Genomic DNA, 20,589 nt, shown 5'->3' on the forward strand with positions numbered 1-20,589 from the left:
CTTATTTCACTCTTGTGAATACATTGGGCCCATGTTGCATAATCCAGGATAATTTCCTTGGTTTAAGGTCGGCTGATTAGCAAACTTAATTTCCTCTTCTGATTAGCTCCCCCTTGCCATGTAACATAATGTGTTTCCAGGTTCCCAGGATTAGGATGTTAACAATGTTGGGGCGTGCTGTTATCAACTTTATGGTAGTTTATTTGGAAGTGATCCCCAGGAATCCCAGAGGAAGGGGAAACCTGAGACCAGTTGAAGGGAATAGGCTCTGAAGGGGTTGTTATTAGGTTGGTCACCTATACAGGTGACTGGTACTCAACCCCACTTGGGACCCGTGAGGTGCCATGTGGAATGCATCTCATAATTGTGCCTCCTGGGGTCAAGAGTCTGGCCATTTACCTACTATCTGCTGTGTTCTTTGCAGTTACTCCCTCCCCCGAGCCATCTGTTCCCCTGCGCTTCTGAGATGTGATTCTGTATGAAGACAAGGGGACAGAGAGGGTCAGCGTGTGGCACTGGGCAGCCCAATCCTTTCAGTGGATGCCAGCCTCCTGGATTTCCCTTTTAGAAGAAGAGGGACTAGTTCAGGGCTGCTTACAGCAAGATGCTCCCTGTTCTATCTTCCTGCGATGGAGACTTTTCCCTCTTCTGGGAAGTCTTTTTTATACCTCCTTAGATCCCAGTTAGCCTTGTTCCCATCTCAGCCTCCCACAATGTCTGCCTGTATTTAATATCTTAGGATGCCCCAAATTAACAACATTTCATTGTATTCAAGGGTGGCTCATTCTCTTCCACAAACAGATGAGAGTATACTAAGGATGTGCAACTAAATCTACCTCATTGCAGATCTCCCTTACAAGTCATGAATCATTCTAAGATCCATATTGTAAAAATTCGAGAACTGATTTCCTTGTTGGCATGTGATGGAGATCAGCAGGTTTAGGTTTTCACATTCATGTAAATACTATCGTACGTCAACTCTTGCATTTCATTGCTATGTACCTCTACCGTTTAGGGGGGAATGTGATCTAAAATCTTTATTTCGTTAATATTTAGTTTTCTTAAGTATTTTCAGTTTTGAGATTCTAAGAAATGTCTACATCTCATTCGAATTGGAACAATTGATGCTTTTTTAATGAGAAGAATTTCTTCTCTCCTGAGAGTCTACCTTCCTCAGCTCCCATTAATTCTTGTGAACCTAGTCTGGTCACGTTGCCTTCCCCCACTCCCCCACTTAAAACTCCTAAGATTGCATGAGAAGGAAAAAGGGGATGTGTTGAACTCCTTCTCCTGCTGGCAGTCCCTGGCAGGCCTAGGCCTGGATGGACCAGACCCTGTGCTGCTTCTAGAGGAAGCTTTGGCCAAGTGCGCTGGGCTCTGGCTTCTCCCTCAGCTGTGTGGTGTTTGCCCAGCAGGGGCTGGGATGATGGGGGTCAAAGCCTAGGTCCTTCATTGACCCATGTCTTCCAGAAACTCCTAGTCTTTGGTGCCTATACGAGAGTCATCTCCAAGCCAGAGTATTTAGGTGGTTCAGATGGTCCAGGTGGGGTTTCTTACTACCTGTCTGTTCTGGGGGAGCGAGCACTCCATTTTGCCCCCAGGGATGCTGATGACCAGGGCAGGATTTACTGTGAGCCTGGGTCACTCAGGTGACCTCCCTCTACCACATGTGTGAGTCCAGATCTCGGTCTTACTCTGTGCCATGGGCTCTCTGCAGGGTGGTGAAGGGCTGAGGCTCAGGGGTCGGTAATGTCCACACTGTGTGCAAGGCTGAGCCCCTGGTAGATCATATCTCTGGAAAGATAGCATTTCCCCCTCTGCCCTGGTCATCTTAGGTTACCAGGCAGTTGTGACACACCTGTGTCCTCTTAATGGAACCAGCCCTGACATTTTTTATCAGGGTGAATTGACTGAAGATGAATTGAAGGATTTATCCAATTATGGAAAATGCTTGCCTGACCCTTTCCTGTGAGGCAGGAACAATGCAGCCTCATGGCCCCCACACAAGTCATGTGGCAGGTGCCTGCCTTCCCCAGGGCCCACAGAACACTGCTCATTTTTCTTGATGGGGCAATTTCCCCTTGTACTGCCTTCTCTAGGATGGGTGTTTTCCATCAGAAATTGTTCCATCATTAAGCCCAGTCCTGTGGTTCTTCTTGATTAATGTTTTAGAAGAGAAAATAGTTTTCCGGTTTTTGTGATTCTGAGTGGTCCAGTGTGAATCAAGATTGACTAGATGAGGAATCCAACACTGGATATTTTCCTTTTCAGCTCTCACAACAGCTAATTATTAATGTGCTATAGTTCTTCTAAATGGAGTCAGGATCAAAATCTGCATTCCCATTATTCAGATGATATTTTATACTGATAGAAGTGATGACTTTGTAAACATGACACAGAGAACTTGTCTGTTACCTCCTGCTACTCCTGATACATCTTCTATAACTCAGCCAGATGAGCTGCCTGAGCATAGCAGGCACCATGGGTGAATTACACGTCCAGCACGGATGGGACCGTGAACGTATGTACTATCCTCTACTTTGCACCCTGGCGGCCCCTAAGAGAGGGGAGTTTGAGTGATTGCAATGAAACTATACTGTCTTCCACACTTTTGCCTTTCCTTTTCCTCCTGCTTCTGGGAGGTTTCTTAAACTGAATCTTCGGCCACATTTATTGTATCATTTATCCCATATTTTTACAGAGTATTTTGATGATAATAACTCTATATCTCAATTTCTTGATCTTAATCTCTTCTTCAGGGAGGAGTATAATTTGTCTCTTTAAATCTCATGCTCTTTCTACTGCAAAAAATAGATGAGACTGTGGTGTTTAAGGATCTAAAATTAGATCTACCTCATATGTCAGATCTCTTACCTGTTACAAGTTGCTGTAGATAAATATTTTCAAAGAAATCGACAACTCTTTCCTCATTGGAATGTGGTGGAGGTTAGGGGGGTTTAGATTTCCATGCTAGTTTATTATGTCAATTATTGCATTTAATTGCTACATACCTGTATATATTGTTTAGGGGCAAGTATGATCTAAAATCTTAACATTTAGTGCTTGTTAAAGTATCCTTTTCTCCATTCTTTGAGCTCCTAGAACTGCCTACATGTCACACAAATTTCAGTGATTGATGTGCTTTTTGTGTGCGTGTGTGAGAACTTATTCTCTCCTCCAAAGTTTCCCTTCCTTTAGCTTCCACGAGTTTTAAGGAGCCAAGCAATTCACCTGTCCAGCCATTTAAAACTCTTATTAGAATGAATGAGGAAGAAGGATTTGTTTGAAACCCTTCTGCTTGCAGTTGCTGACAGGCTAACCCAGGATTGAGCAGACCCTGTATTGATCTCAAATGGAAGCTGCTGCCAGGGCGTGTTTGGCTTTGACATTGTCTTCAGCTGTGCCAGAAGCTGATCCCCACCCCCCATCATCCTACCCATGTTCCACATGGTCCTATCATCCTCTGATCACTGTATGCTGACCATTCCTGTACCTTAGGCATCCATATGGGGGTCATTCCCAAGCCAGAGTATCTGGAATGGTCCTGGTGAGGTTTCACACCACCTAACTTCAATTCCTTTTACCCTCATCGAAGTTCCACTGAATGTTGGTGTACTTATTGTGTGCCCGGATCACTCTGGTCTTCTCCTCTACACTCCAACATCTGTAGTTCTCAAAGACATGTGTTCAGCCTTCTGTGCCTTGAGCTCCTGGTAGGTGTGAGGAAGACTGAAGTTCAGGACCCAGGATGTCTGGGCTATGTGCAGGGCTGAGCCTGTTATAGTTCCCTTCTGTGACAGACAAGGAAAGCACTTTCCCCTCTGCCCCGATCTTATGTTGAGATCCTAAGATCTCCAAGTGGTTGCCTGGAGGTCTTGACAGAGGTGTGCCTTTATGGAACCAGCCCTGAGTTTCCTCATTGGGGTGAGTTGGTTGAAGGTGAATTGAGGGATTTGTCCAACTAGGAGAACTCCTGGCTTGATGCTCTCCTGTGAACCGCAATCAAGGTTTCTAGCCTCATGGCATCCAGACCAATCAACTGGTAGGTGCTTATGACAGATGTCACTCTTCATTATCTTTCCTGACTGGGTGGTTTTCCCTTGTTGTGCCTCCTGTCAAAGTTGATGGGTTCCATGTTAAAAATGGTTCCATCTGAAAGGCTTAATCCCACAATCCTTCCAGATTAAGGGTTTTCCAGGAAGAGAGAATAAGCTAGATTTTAGTGATTGCCCATCCTGTGAGTGGCCCAGCATGCTTTAGGAGTGAATAGATCAGGAATTCAACAGTGGATCTTCCAGGTCTCTTTTCAGTCCTCACAAATGCCAATTATTTTGATGTCCTGAGTTCTCCATTAAATCTGGATCAAAACCTGCCTTCCAGTTGACATGGATCTTATATTGAAGGAAATAAATTTTCTAAATATATAGTGTAGAAAAGAAGTGTTGTCTTACCTACTACCATTTCTTCACATGTTTTCATTCACCCAGACAGTTGGATGAGCTGTCCAAGCACAGCAGGGTCCATAGGTATTCGAACCACACATTCAGGGCCATGGAGGGGACCCTGAACCCAAATGCCTGAAAGTCTTATACTTCCCTCTATAGTGCACTGGGAGGGGCCCCTGAGATGTAGGATGTCTGAGTGATTGAAATGAATAAATTCTGGCCCTTTGTCTTCTACATTCTAGACTTTGTAGTTTCTTGATGCCTCTGGAAAAGTTTCATCTGATCTACAGCCATGTTGATTGTCTTTATCCCATATACTTTTGCACCAGTACTATATTTCATGCTAAATATTTCCATGTTTTATGACTTCCTATTCACACTTTATTTGACTAATCAACTTCTATATCTTTGAAGAAATGAACTTGTTGTTATGTCTCTTGATATTTGTTTAATTCTCTTCATTGACAATAATAGGTTCAGATTTCTTAAAGACGGCATCTTTTAGGTGACTTTTTTTGTCCTGTGAATTCTTGTGGTGACTCTCCTGCCTGAACATATATATTGGCTAAGACGCTTGAGATATACTTGTCAGAGGTCCACCTGGGTTGAATGTCAAACTATATGGTATCTGGATGTCCTCAGAAAATGTGATGTCTTAGGAGCTGCTCCTTCAATTTTCCCCACAGGATACAGAGACCTAAATGCCAGAAGCTTGGCCCTGGATGCCCTCTGTAGTTTTTCTGAGTGCCTCTGGCATTTCCAGTAGTAACATGAATGTCCCAGGCAGGTGGGGGACAGTGCTCATCATAGGCAACATTATGCCTTCTCCTCTGGGAAGCCAGGTCCTGTCTCTGAGACAGGGAACAGTTCTTAAGCTGTCATAGTTTCATGGTGTCAAACTGCTGGGAATATCTGACTCTTTGCCCCAAACTGATCAGATATTTTCTGCTTGGGAGACACAGCTGTTGGTCATGATTTCTGAGCGTTAGCTCATTTCTGGCTTATTCCTGGTGATGTTTTCTGTGGTGATTGAATCAGAGCTCGTGGGGGATACTATACCTAATAAGAGGAAAATAATGCTAAAGGTTTTCCCCAGTTTTGCTGCTGTCAATGTACAGGGTGAAGGGTTTTGTTTGTCCTGGCAGCTCTGCTGACGGACAAGTACCTGTGAAGCCGGGACCTCACTGGGCAGCTTGTGAAGGCTGAGGAGTTCCATATCTTATTCTAGTAGTAAAGCAGGTGAGAATTCAACCACTGGACTTAGTGAGTCTACTTGGTCCTCAGGGATGAACCCATTGTGAGTCTGGGATGCTCTGTGTCATGACTACCCTGAAAGATCGATTCAGCCTTGACAATTTTGTAAGGGGGAATTGAAGTTGCTCATCATTATTGTTGGAACAGACTTCTGAGTGTGTAATTGCATTCTGTGTGTATTCCAAACGTTTCCTCCTTCCTTAGCAGAGTTCTGTGTCTGTCTTCAATGGTTGGGTTGTTGTGATGAATGGAGTCCACATTGGCTCAAAATAAGATGCTCCAGTTTTGTTTGTCATATTGACTTTGCTGGCAGCTCACCATTGCCCATCCAAGGATGGGAGCACATTCAGACTACTTTTATTCTGGCTCTTTTATCTTCATCATCACTTGTCTATTGTTCCTTGGTCCTCCTGCTTGTGACTGGTCACCTTGATATTGTATCACATTGAGAATAGAAAGTTAGTCTTGTATAGGTAGAAGAAAATCTTAAAGTCATAACTAACTGGAAGGTTGTAACCACACCCATCTTGTTCTCTGAAATTTATCAGAAGGAAGAGTTCCTGTGTCTCTGTCCAAAGCGGAGATGGGTATGAAAGACCATGGGTCTTCCAGGAAGATGTGGGAGCAGAGAGTTCATTCCCAGTCACCTACCCCAAACATTATCACTAACCCACAGCCCCAGGAGGGTTTCTGAAATGCTCATATTCCTGTGACTGTTAAGTACCTGATTAAAAGGGGGTCTGTAAGTTATTTTGGGGAAAACCTAGGCTTAGAGGACATCCAACAGATTGTGTGTCACCCAAAGATGGAAAATGTTAGACAGGAATTTTCAGGATTGTTCTTCTCAAACAGTCTCATCTCAATCAGGGAGGAGTTCATTGTGGGAAAATCCCTGCTGGCTTCTGAGAGAACTGAGCTTTTCTTCATTGCATCCTCTAGTCACCAAGCATCTGGAGACTGCTTGGTAGACATGGGTCTGTTCTGAGCAGTAAGATGACGCCATTCGGTTTTGTTTAATACCATGGCCCATAGGTAGGGTGATAATTTAAGCTCTGTGCATTTGCTGGCATGTGCCACTGGCTGTTGGGCACCAGTTAATAAGTAGACAACCCAGAAGGGTGTTATATTCTGCTCTAGCCTTTCTTAATGTATAACCTCTCCTGAGACTTAAGAGCTTTCTTTTTCTCTGCCAACTTAGATTGTTGGACAGGTCATCGGGACCTCAACCACCTATACAATGGCAAGTTAGCACGACTGATAAATCATCTTTTTCTTTGTCATTTTAATGTAGCTGCTCTTAACTGTTTTCTCCCTACCTGCTCTTTGTTGTTGAAGGTTCCTTGGAGACATCACCATTGTCTCATTAGGGTCCTCCATGAAACAGCATATGAAGATATTTACACTTTTAGATTCTGGTTGGTAGTTTGTTCTTGTAATTCTTCCTTGGCCAGAGATAGCTCATGATGACGTTCCTTCTCTCACCATTTTGCAAAAATATAATGTAGATGAGGAGAGGATAAATTCTTTTTGTAGAAGAGCGTGTTTGTGAAGAGACCGATTTCGTCCTCTCCATAAGAGCAACAATCCTCCACTGAAGTAGAAATGAGGGATGTGTGCCTCCACCTTAAATCTAATGACAGATCTGTGGTGTCTTGTTTCCCAGTTGGATTTCTGCTTTGGCCCCCTTTAGTTAATATGCCCTGTGATGCCTGATCCAGGAGAAGACTATGAAGGCATCTGGACTGATGAAAGGTCCACAGAGAGGAGCCTGTATTCCCAAACTTCTCTTACAGGGGCCTATGTATCCCTGGGGTCACTTGATATAAAGCTGGTTTATTCAACTTGGTTTCATAAGTAAGTTCTGCCTACTCTGGGGTTCTCGTATGTAAACAGTAGTGACATCTGACCTTCAGAATCTTGTTCCTTGATTCTACTGAGACTAGTCACCTTTATTTTGAAACACTCAGGATGGAAAGTTAATTCTCCCTTGGCTTAGGAAAGTAAGATGATAGCAGCTGGTCCTGGATAGTCTCATGGGTCCACAGGTGGGTTCCCAGTACTTAATTGTGCATTACCTGATATGGGTCATCAGGTAGAGGTGACCCTCTATTTTGAGAAATTACACATGTGGTTAGTTTCCATTGCAAATATTTTCAGAGAATTACACTCCAATGTGATTTCAAAGTTTTCTTATCCTCTCCTTCTCATCATAGATGGTTGAAGACTGCACGTTGACCTGAGCACTTGTACAGCAAGACATTAGAACTAGGGATACATCATATGTTTTACTGTCCACTTTGACATTGCTGTTCCCTCACACCTGGTTACACCTTACCTGTGCTGTTATTGGTATGACCTTGGCATTGTTACTGCCATCTCATGAGGATCTCCCCCACAAATAGTATATGGGAATTTTTATGTGTGTAGTCTAAATTGATGCCCATGAATTGCTGTATGTTCCTGAGATTATTCTTTGGAGAGACCATTTGTGATTGTGGACCACCACTTCCACCACCCAATTTGAATGAAGCTAATGTAGAGTAGGAGAGAGGAAGTTATCTCTTTGCAGAGAGCAGAGTTTGGGGGGAGACCTATTTCCTTCTTCTACTTTCATTTCTACTTCAGTGGGTGATTGTTGTGAGAAAGAGACATACTCCTTAACTGAAATCGCAGCACACTAGCCTAGAGTGACACCTTTAAGAAAAAAAAAAATGACATGTCTGCAAGAAAGAATGAGTGGACTGTGTTGGCTTATTCCCCAGTGGCTTTCTGTGCGGGCCACCTTTTCTCTAAGCTTCCCTGTGATGCCTGATCCAGATTCAGATCTAAAGAGAGGGTCATGATCAGGGAAGAGTATTACTATACCTTGGTTTGTCCTGTTCTATTTCCTGTGATTCTCGACTTTTAATCACAGTGCCTCCTTTTCACTAAAATAGCATCTCACTGCTGTGCTGTGCTAAAAAAAAAAAATGGAGTCTAGAGGATGTGTCATATGGGAATCCAATCTCTGCTAGAAATGCCCACCAATTCCAAAAGAATGCCATGCTCCTGGGTTTTCCTTTCGAGAGGAAGGGTACAGATCAGCCCTACTGCTGCAAGGCTATTCTGATTCCGTAGCTGAGGTTTGACATCCATTTTCTTGTGATGGTGTCTTTTTCCCTCTCCTGAAAAGATAGTCCTTATAGACCTCTAATCCCTTTAGCCTCAATCCTATTTCTACCTCTGTAATCTGCCAGAGTCAAGTTAGGATTCCAATAACTGGGGGTTAATCTGCTTTCTTTCCAAATATTTTTTCCCATTCAGGAATAGAACACTGATGTATTACCTAAAATTCAATCTGACTTAGCTATTGTAGATTTCTCCCACAATAGTTTTATTGAGAAATTCATTACATTTGTTTCTTACATCAGAGTGAAATGGATGCTGAGGTTTTGGGTTTCCATTCCTGTGTGAATGCCTTAACATGTCAATTACTGAATTTCTAATAGTTCACACTTTACTATATTCTTGTCGTTTAGAGGAGAATATGATCTAAAATTACCTTTTAAGTTTTGGAAATGGTTCCTCTTCCTTGAGCTTCTAAGAACTATCTACTTCTCTCAAACATGATCCACTTATGTTTTTTAGAGACAAGAACCTAAATTCCATTAAATTCTCAATGTCTATTACACAGGAAGTATTTATGATCGGCCTGAGTCATCTAGATCTTCTCCCCCAGAAACCCACACTCATGGTTCTTAGGTCACAGGTGTTCAGCCGTCTGTGCCATGGGCTCCCTTTTGAAGGGTGGTGGTGAAGGGCTGGGCTTCAGGGCCCAGGATGCCCATGCTGTGTGTAGGGCTGGCCCACTGGTAGATCCCACCTCTGACAAAGCATCTTCCCTTCTACCCTGATGGTCTTAAGTTGAGCTGCTATTGATTGCCTGGAGGTATTATCATATGTGTGTCCTCTTAATGGAATGAGCCTTGGTTTTTCCTTGTTGGTATGAAGGCATAAATGAGAAATGAGAGTGTAAAGCAGGAATATTCTCTACAGATGTTCTTCTTGTGATACTTAGACAGTTCTGTAGGCTCATAGCCTCCAGGAAGAACTCAGGGTAGATACTACTCGCCACTTCTCATCTTTCCTGATTGGGCAGTGTCCCACTGAGCTGATTTTTTTCTAGAAGTAAATGGGCTGCATCATGAAGTTACTCTACCCAAAAGCCTTGTCCTGGGCTTCTCTTTGAGTAATAATGGCTTTCCTTAGGTGAGAGACTGAGATGTTTCAGGTTTCCTGATCCTCTCAGGGTGAGCCATGTCTTGGGAGTGATTAGGTCAGGAACTCAACACTGCATATTTTATTTTTTAGTTCTTAAAATAGTCTAGCCATTGATCCTGAAGTATACCTTTCCTTCTATATTTGATAAATTGGCCCTGATTTCTCCTTTATATTGTCTGAATATATAAGATACTAACATTCTCAATTAGCTTGGAGATGCTTATCCACATACATATTTCCTACAGCATAATTTACATGGGTCTCCTCACTTGCACCTTGCTCCTCCTCATGAAGTCTTCTGTCATAACCTCAGAATGTACAGATGAGCTGCCAAGAATAGCAAGGTCCATAGGTGCTTGTCACCTGCCTAGTGTCCTGGAGGGGACACTGGGCAGAAATGCCAGAGGGTCCTGAACCACCCTCTAAGGGCCTCTTTGGAGAACAGGGGGATGAGTGAAAATGGAAACATTCTGTCTCTAGAGAGAATTACCTCTGTTTCTTCAGTCATTCAGGGCAGTGACAACCTAAAATGTTACAGAAGTGCTGCTCTCCACACATTCCGTTCAAGGCTTCCCTCTCTTGAGGGAAGAACTTCAGACCTGTCTCAGGAAACCTTGGTGGAGAAAGGCATTTCAAAAGTCCATTTTCCTTGTTACTGCTTTGGGTAAAGAATCATTTACCATTGCCAGCATCTCAGTGGATATGTTCTTTACATGCTCAACAATGTTCTTTAGAGGGTAAAAATCTCAGGGGGTTATTTTATAGGAGGCTATTTTATCCTCCTATGTTATAGGAGGATATAGCCTTAGAGTCTTTTTGGCATGGTCCTAGCCATCTTTCTATGCCATTGTCTGAAGATTGAAAGTATGTTTCATGTAGTCTTTTCCCTTATTTTGGCATTAACTTTTCTCTTATTCTTGGTATTCTAAAATTTCACAGCAACACAAATTTGAAGTATTTTTTTTCCCTTGGTGTTGAATACTCATGTCCTTTATTTTTCAGAGTATTCTTGAAATATTTCTTTTAATTTTCTCTGTTTCTTTCTTAAGATCTGAATTTTCTTCATCTAATTGTTGACCTCCATTATGAAGATTTTATTCCTTTAATGGTCTCACCTCTCTCGTCCAATGTCCTCCTTACTGATCAGGCAATATGTGTGATCCCTTATAGCAATGGTGGAGCAAAAGTAGAGGAGTGTGTCTTGAACATTTCTGCTGGTGGGTTTTCTAAGAGATGTCCATTTGACTAAGACATCCCAGCAAAGATCTACTCTCCCATAAACTACATTCGAAGGGAGAAGATGGTTGTAGAGGTAGAAGATTGTCCTTAATAGGAGATCAGGGACCTGTCATTGAATGTACCTATCTGTTCCTACAGAAGACTCATTCTCATAGGACCCAGGATGGATCGTCGTCAGCCACTGGCCACAGGGTGGAGTGGATAGTGGCTCTGAGTTAGCCTGAGAATAGCCACATCAGGAGAGAAGGCTCTAGGTGTGCCGAGAAAGGTAGGGAGATTTGCCTTGCTTGTTTCCTGTAAATCTTAAATTTTAGACGTAATGTCTCCTTTAAAGTAAAATATCTCACTGCTGTATTGTGTTAAACAAAAATTCTATAGGATGTCACAGTACCCCAGCCTCTGCTGACATCTCCACCTATTCCAGAAGAATGACAATGTTCCTAGGTTTTCCACTAAGCAGGAAAAGTACAGACTAGTCCTAGTACAGTAAGTCTATTCCAATTCCATTGCTTATATCTGACATTCATCTTTTTGTGATGGTGTCTTTTTCCTCTCCTGAGAAGAGACTCCTTATAGATTCCTCTTCTTATTCAGAATTGTCCCCATCTTGCCTCTCAGTTGTCTGCCAGAATCAAATACCTTAGAATTCTGATTACTGGTGATTCATTTGCTCTCATTCGACTTCTTTGGGTAATTTTGTTTTCTTTCCAAATATATTTCATTTCCCTCCAAGAATGTAACACTGTTATCTAAAATTTAGTCTGACTTGAATGTAATGTTTTCCAAAAATTGATACTGTAGATTTCTTCCATAGATTTCCTTTCTACATTGCAGTGGATTGATTGCTGAAATTTAAGGTTTCCATTCATGTGTGAATATTTTAATGTCAGTTACTACTTTTCTAATTGTATAAAATTCATTTCATTCTTTTTTGTTTTTTAGGGAACAAAAGAATTTTTAAAGTTTTTTATGAAGTATAGTTGATTTACAATGTTGTGTTAATTTCTGCTGTACGGCAAAGTGATTCAGTTATACATATGTATATACATTCTTTTTTTTAAACATCTTTATTGGAGTATAATTGCTTTAATATTGTGTGTTAGTTTCTGCTTTATAAGAAAGTGAATCAGCTCTACGTATACATATATCCCCATATCTCCTCCCTCTTGCGTCTCCCTCCCACCCTCCTTATCCCAGCTCTCTAGGTGGTAACAAAGCAGGGAGCTGATCTCCCTGTGCTATGTGGCTCCTTCCCATTAGCTATCTGTTTTACATTCAGTAGTGTATATATGTCCATACCACTCTCTCACTTTGTCCCAGCTTACCCTTCCCCCTCCCTGTGTCCTCAAGTGCATTCTCTACGTCTGCGTCTTTATTCCTGTCCTCCCCCTAGGTTCTTCAGAACCATTTTTTTTTTAAGATTCTATAGATATGTTAGCATACGGTATTTGTTTTTCTCTTTCTGACTTACTTCACTCTGTATGACAGACTCTATGTCCATCCACCTCACTACAAATATCTCAATTTTGTTTCCTTTTATGGCTGAGTAATAGTCCACTGTATCTATGTGCCACATCTTCTTTATCCATTCATCTGTCGACGGACACTTAGGTTGCTTCCATGTCCTGGCTATTGTAAATAGAGCTGCAATGAACATTGTGGTACATGACTCTTTTTGAATTATGGTTTTCTCAGGGTATATGCCCAGTAGTGGTTTGCTAGGTCGTATGGTAGTTCTATTTTTAGTTTTTTAAGGAACCTCCATACTGTTCTCCATAGTGGCTGTATCAATTTACATTCCCACCAACAGTGCAAGAGGGTTCCCTTTTCTCCACACCCTCTCCAGCATTTTTGTTCGTAGAGTTTTTCATGATGGCCATTCTGACTGGTGTGAGATGATATCTTATTGTAGTTTTGATTTGCATTTCTCTAATGATTAGTGATGTTGAGCATCCTTTCATGTGTTTGTTGGCAGTCTGTATATCTTCTTTGGAGAAATGTCTATTTAGGTCTTCTGCCCATGTTTGGATCAGGTTGTTTGTTTTTTTGATATTGAGCTGCATGAGCTGCTTGTAAATTTTGGAGATTAATCCTATGTCAGTTGCTTCATTTGCAAATATTTTCTCCCATTCTGAAGGTTGCCTTTTTGTCTTGTTTATGGTTTCCTTTGCTGTGCAAAAGCTTTTAAGTTTCATTAGGTCCCATTTGTTTATTTTTGTTTTCATTTCCATTTCTCTAGGAGGTGGGTCAAAAAGGATCTTGCTGTGGTTTATGTTATAGACTGTTCTGCCTATATTTTCCTCTAAAGGTTTTATAGTGTCTGACCTTACATTTAGGTCTTTAATCCATTTTGACTTTATTTTTGTGTATGGTGTTAGGGAGTGTTCTAATTTCATTCTTTTACATGTAGCTGTCCAGTTTTCCCAACACCATGGACTTGACCAGTTAGGAAAACTCCTTCCCTGATGCTTTCATCTGATGCAGGGACAGTGTCTGTGGCTTGCTGGCCTTAAGACACATCATTTGGCAGGTACCTTCCTACATCAGGGCACACTTTGACTTTGCTGATGTGATTCCTTTGGGAGTGCAATAGTTAATTCAGCTGGGTCACTTCTAAGTTTCTGTCTGCCTCAATTTTCTGTCCTGTGGACTGAGTCACAACATTCTTACATCACATATCCTGTGCCTTTTTTTTTTTCCCTTGGGTAGCAGAAAATGTGATTTTCACCACTGTCACTGGCTAACTAAAGATCTTCTTAGCAGGGAAAATGACCATAATTAGATTATCTTGTATGGCATGGTTGATGGAATTTTGTGAACGTAACTGGGGTCTAAAATCAGTAGTATTGTATTTGCTGTCAAAAGGGAGATTATACTTAGTGGGCCTGACCGAATTAAGTTCTTTAAAGAGATCCTAAGTCTTCCCTGAGGGAAGAGGTTCCAGTATGAGCAGACTGTCCCCGTTGTGGCTTTGATCAATGTGACAGTCACAAGGAAATGATTCTACCAATAACTGAGGGATCTGGAAGTGGACTCTTGCCTAATCAAGCTTCCATATGGGAATGCAATCCAGCTATGACCTTTGCTTGACTCTTGTGAGACCCTGAGGAAATCCCAGTTAAGCTGTGCCCAGATGTTTGAGCTCCAGAAACAGTGATATAATGAATGAGTGTTGGTTTTAGCCACTAAGTAGGTGGTACTTTGCTATAGAGCAACAGAACCTAGCACGCTTCCCTAAAACCTTGCTCTGTCTAACCTACCCCAGGAGCCCAGAGCTGTTGATGTGCGGAGTGAGCTGGGTGGCGCTGCCCTCGTGTTTGTGATTATAACTGCATAGGGAGCCCTTCACTGGGACTCAACCCCTCATATAATGACAAGTTAGTGCTAGTGATTTTTCCTTCTCATGTGGATATAGCTTCTCCTCCTCATCTGCCTTCACTCTTTAATGTTGAATGTATTTTGGCGACATCAACATTGTTTCATTAGGGTCCTCCATGAATTATATGGAGAATTTTGTTGCTTTTAGTTCCTGGTTTGTTGGTTGGTTGGTCTTAGAATTCCTTTGTCAAAGAGCTTATGATGACCACTCTACCTTCTATCTTTTTTTTTTTAACATCTTTATTGGAGTATAATTGCTTTACAATGGTGTGTTAGTTTCTTCTTTATAACAAAGTGAATCAGCTATACATAAACATATATCCCCATATCCCCTCCCTCTTGCATCTCCCTCCCACCCTCCCTATCCCACCCCTCTAGGTGGTCACAAAGCACCAAGCTGATCTCCCTGTGCTATGCGGCTGCTTCCCACTAGCTATCTATTTCATATTTGGTAGTGTATGTATGTCCATGCCACTCTCTCACTTCATCCCACCTCCTATCTTGCATGAATATAGGTAGATGAAGAGAAAGGTAAATCTCTCTCTGGTCTCCTTACAAATACCATCTTCTGCAACTCCTGCTCTAGATGAGTGTAATAACCACACAGTGAAAAATGGGGCTGTATCCTTCCCTGTACATCTGATGGCCACTATGTGGGTTTTTTGTTCCCTGGGTGGACTTCTGCTCAGGCGTCCTTTTAAACTAACCTGCCCTGTACTGCCTGATCCTGATGAAGGATATGTAGGTAGTTGATGTGAGGAGGGGTTTTCAGAGAGGATCCTGTGTTCCCATGACTTGTCTTGAAGGGGCCCATGAGTTCCCAGAGTCAACCTGAAAAAATCTAATTTTCCTGCTGTCTCTCAGGCAGCTGAGTCCATAACTACATTCTGTTTACTCTGATGTAATATAATGACTTCTGGCCTTTAAGACCTTGGTCCTTATTTCTACTGGTTGAGACAGAAGACTGATCAACTTTATATTTTGAAACACTATGGAGGGTTAATTTCCCCTTGGCTTAGATAAACAAGATGACATCAACTCATGCTGGATAATCTCACGGGCTCACATGTGGAATTCCAGAACTTAGACCCTGTTCTTTTTTTGGGATATGTCATCAGTTAGAGGAGATCCACTATTTTGAAAAATTACTCATGATGTGGTTAATTTCCATTACAACTATTTCAGAACATTAATCTCCAATGGGACTTGAGTTTTTTCCATTTCTTCCCATCATCTAGAATAAGGAGGACGTCATGCTGACTTCAACCATTCATAAAGCAAGAGTTTAGCACCAATGCTAAACCATACATTTTACCCTTCCATTTTGATGTGGCTGTTCTATTATAGGTATGACCTTGACATTGTTCCCTCTGTCCCACAAGAATCCCCATAAATAAAATATGGAGAATTTTATGTGTGTAGTCTAGGTTGTTTACCATGAAGAGCTGAATTCTTTCTAGGATTCTTTACTGAATAAGATACCTTGTGATGATCACTGCCCACCCCCACCACGTCCAAATTTGAGGGAAAGTAATGTTGAGTTGGAGAGTAAATTGTATCTTTAGAAGACAGTATCGAAGAGAAGTACTTCCTATTTTATGTTTCCAGAGCAATCTTCCACCAAACTGGAAGATAGAGATATATTCCTTACCCCCAAATCCTAGCAGACTAGCTTAGAGTGAAACTTTTTATTTATTTTTTAAAATTGTATTCACATAGTACATATTTTTTAATATAAATTTATTTATTTTATTTTTGGCTGCGTTGGGTCTTTGTTGCTGGGCGCAGGCTTTCTCTAGTTGCAGCAAGCTGGGGCTACTCTTCTTTGCAGTGAGCAGGCTCCTCACTGCGGTGGCTTCTCCTGCTGTGGAGCACGGGCTTTAGGTGTGTGGACCTCAGTAGTTGTGACATGCAGGCTCAGTAGCTGTGGCTCGTGGGGTCTAGAGCGCAGGCTCAGTACTTGTGGTGCATGGGCTTAGTTGTTCCACAGCATGTGGGATCTTCCCGGACCAGGGATTGAACCCGTGTCCCCTGCATTGGCAGGCGGATTCTTAACCACTGCACCACCAAGGAAGTCCCAGAATGAAACTTTTTAAAAAGGTATGTTTCAGTGGAAAGATGACAGTGGAGTGGTGGTTTATCCTCAGCGGGTTTGTGTTGAGCCTCTTTTTTCTAAGCTTCCCTATGCTACCTAATTGAGAAGACAGCTGTACATCAAGCTGTCCTAGATAGAGGGTCACAGTAAAGCAGGACTACTTCTATAACTTAGAGGGTCATCATGTACATTCCTCATGAGTCAACTTGTATGAAGTTTAAGTTCCTGTTGTCCTCAGTTAGCTGGGGTCATGTAAAGAGTGTCTGGGCATGGGATTGAACAAACTTCTCTGATCTTCAAGATTCTTTTAAAAGAATGTTGTATTTTCTCCTCCTTCTGGTGTCCTCCTTACTGACTAGGCTAGAAGTGACTCTGTCTAAGAATGGCAGAAGCATAGGAATGTGCTGTGACCATTCTCGCTGATGGGTTTTCTAAGAGATGTCCATTTGACTAAGACATCCCAGCAAAGATCTGTTCTCCCATTCATAACCCTGAGCTACATTTGAAGGGAGAAGAGGATGCCAGAGGTTGAAGATGATGTCCTTAACACCCAGATCAGGGACCTATCATTGTGTGTATGGTCCCCACAGAGCACTTTTTCTCATGTGACCCAGGATATATTGTCTTTCAGCCCCTGGTCACACCCGTGGAATAAATGGTGTCTCAAAGGTGGTCTAAGAAGAGCCACATTCAGGAGAAAGAGCTCCCAGCTTGCCAGGAAAGGTGGGAGAGATTTTTGTTTGTGTATCTCCAAAATATAATGTCTCCTTGCATCTAAAATATCATCTCACTGCTGTGTTGTGCTCAAAGAAGGGGTCTAGAGGATGTCACCAGTCTCTGCCACGCTTACCACTCAAGAAGAATGCCAAACCTCAGACCACATGAAGCAAGGCTATTCTGATTCCATAGCTCATGTCTCTGACATTCATACTCTTATTATGGTGTCTTTTTCCCTCTCCTGAGAAGAGATTCTTTATAGACCTCTAATCTCATTTATGCCTTGTCCCATCATTGCCTCTCTGTGATGTCTGCCAGAATCAAATACCTCAGAATTCTGATTACTGGAGATTCATTTACTTTCATTGGATCCTGTAAGTGGTTTTGTCTGTCTTTATAAATACTCTTTTCCATCCATGACATAACACTGTGTTCTTGTTTTATCTAAAATTCAATCTGGCTTGGATATAATGAATTTTCTAAGAAACATTCCATGACAAACATCTACAATATCTCTTTCCTGTATCACAATGAAGTGGATACTGAGATCTTAGGTTTCCATTCCTGTATGAATATTTTAATATATCAATTACTGCATTTCTAATGGTACACAATTTGTTATATTCCTAACACTTAGGGCACAGTACTATCTAACTGTTCTATTACCCTTAAGTTTGGTAAATGACCCTTTTCAGAACTTGAGTTTCTAAGAAATGTCTACTTCTCTCTTAAATATGATCCATCTGGGTTTTTTTTTTAATTGTATAAATTTTATTAGTAGAATTTCTTTTTTTTACTTTTTTTTTGGTGGAGGGAAGTACTTAAACTCCAACTCTGGGAATTATATTTAGCACCATGAAATCTAATCAAGCCTGGACTAAGAAGCGCTGCCTTTTCTTTTGAAACTCCAGGATTGAATCAGAAACAGGGGTGAGGTGTGTTTGAAACTCTTGTCCTGCCGCCTTCTCTACAGTGTCTAACCCAGTGTCACAGTGGTTTAGACACTGTGCTGATGGACCAAGGTGAAGGCTGCTAAGGCTTTGACATTCCCACAGGTGTCTATGCAGGTTTTGTTTGACCCTCATCCTGCCAATCCTCCCATGTCACAGCCTAGGACATCTTCAACTTTTCTGCCTGATTCTCTTCTTCTGTATGTCTCAGAAATAGGGTTCTTCCCTTCCAGAGTACTTGAGATTGACCAGGCAAGGGTCTTACTTTCTGGACGCTGAAAAAGAGAGTTTAGTTTTAATTTCTTCCTGGACAAGTCCATGCTAATTACATTGGCAGTGTGTACTGGGAGCCTGGGCTTATCCAGTCTTGCCCCCAAGGCTGACGTACCTGGACTGTTAGTAACAAGATGATAAACGTTGAAAGGAGGACCCCACGGCAGTGTGATGAAGACTAATGCTCTAAGTTCAGCATCTTAAAGTGGTGGAACCGTCAGATGATAGACTCTTTCATCTGTACATTTCTTTCCCATTGGTTGTAGTGACTCTGACAGAGAATGTAGGTTCATAGGTTTTCAAATCGCATGTCAAGACCATGGAGGAAATCCTGAACCCAAAAGCCTGAAAATATGTACTTCCACCCTGCATGTGGAGGCCCCTGTGAAGGGAGAGGTTTTTTTTTTTTCTTCATTTCAGTCCACATAGGTTTTGTTTGGTGGTGTTTCTTTGAGATAACCAGAGGGTCTTAGGATGACTCTCCAAAGGGAAGGTAGAGAAGGTGCAAAGCTGGTTTTCAGAAACAACTTGCTAGAGAAGTTGAGAATGGGACCAGCATATTCATCAACCCACTTGCTTGTCAGGGAAGAGAGCTATTTGGAGAAATTGACTTTTTTCTTTTACCTGGTGTAATTTTCACGTGATTGGTATATTTCTGTCTGATCTCATGGAGAATACAGGAAGTGAGTTATCTGGGCCCAGAGAATACTTCGTGGGAAGGTTTTAAATGTATACTTAATTTTTTCATAGGAGATCTGGATATTCCATATTTACTTTTTCTTGGATAAGCTTTAATAATCCAAGTCTTCAAAGGCATTTCTGCTTCTACATTAGGAGTTTAAATTAAATGAACATTGTTCATAATCTTTTCAGTACCAAAGGAAGGATAAATTGCTATTTTTATAGCTATTGTCGGTTGATCAGTGCTGCCAAGGAAAGAATAGTTATAAGTCCTATTATTTGAAATATAAAGTAAATCCCAGTGAGTTAGCACTGCATTTCCCTGAATACAAAAACTGAAGTAAGAATTTCGAACAGTACTATATTAATTCCTAATTGCTCCTGTAACAAATGACCAAGTTTTGGCTTAAATCAAAACCAGTTCTATTTAACAGTTTTGGAGATCAGAAGTCTGAAATGGATGTTACCTGGATAAAATTGGGTGTTTGTAGGGTTGCCTTTTTTGGTTGTGTGCAGGGACTGTGGTGATATTTCTTCTGTCTTCTTAGGAGCTTCCACGGTATAGAATTTGAGGAATGGTGTGCTGTTCAGATACTTGCTGAAAGTTGTTCCTGCAATTCTCCCTTGTCCATAGCTATCTTGCCCGCCCCCAAACTAACTTGCATGAAAATGCCATAGTTTAGAAGAAGGAAACTGGCTTTTGGGGAGAAGTAGGACTGGTGAGGACACCTGTTCTCTTCTTCCCTCAAGCACTCCTCTCCCCCATTGAGGAGTGTGTGGGGCTTACACCCCTCCCCCTAAATCTTAGAGTATCTTTTGAATGAAACCTTTAAAAATTGGGCATGACTGGAAGATGGGACGGCCATTGTGTGCTTTGTTGCCAGTTGGGTTTGTACTTGGGAGGTAACCTGACCTGTGCTGCCTGATCCAAGAGCAGACCTTACAGGTCACTGTCCTGAGGAGGGGCCATAGAGAAGGAGCTTGTATTCTTCCTATAGCTTATCTGACAGGCCCACCTGAGTTCCTCGTGACTCAGTCTGAACAAAGATGATTTCCATGTCTCATTTCAGTTAGCTGTTGTCACTTAGCTATGTACTGGACCTTGGATGTAAATGGAAGTGATGACTGACCTTCAGGTCATGCTCTTTAATGGATGTGGAATCACCTTGTCCTCCATTATCCTTGTTATTGACTGAGGCTAAGATTGAACCCTTCTAGGGTTGGCAGAGCTAAAGCAGAAGAGTGTCCCTTGTGCATTCTTGCTGGAGCATTTTCTAAAAGATGTCCGTTGGGCTAG

At 41.8% G+C, this 20,589-nt stretch overlaps 1 long non-coding RNA gene across 1 annotated transcript in view; it reads left to right on the forward strand.

Moving 5' to 3' along the window:
- LOC117312386 (uncharacterized) overlaps nucleotides 1-20,589 on the forward strand; it is a 141,624-nt gene that overhangs the window by 45,243 nt on the left and 75,792 nt on the right. Inside the window, exon 3 of the long non-coding RNA XR_012331933.1 lies at nucleotides 11,337-11,466. This is a non-coding gene — a long non-coding RNA (uncharacterized lncRNA). The remainder of the gene's footprint in view (nucleotides 1-11,336; nucleotides 11,467-20,589) is intronic.

Source organism: Tursiops truncatus, chromosome 5, assembly GCF_011762595.2.
Source record: "Tursiops truncatus isolate mTurTru1 chromosome 5, mTurTru1.mat.Y, whole genome shotgun sequence".
NCBI classification, from domain to species: Eukaryota; Metazoa; Chordata; class Mammalia; order Artiodactyla; family Delphinidae; genus Tursiops; species Tursiops truncatus.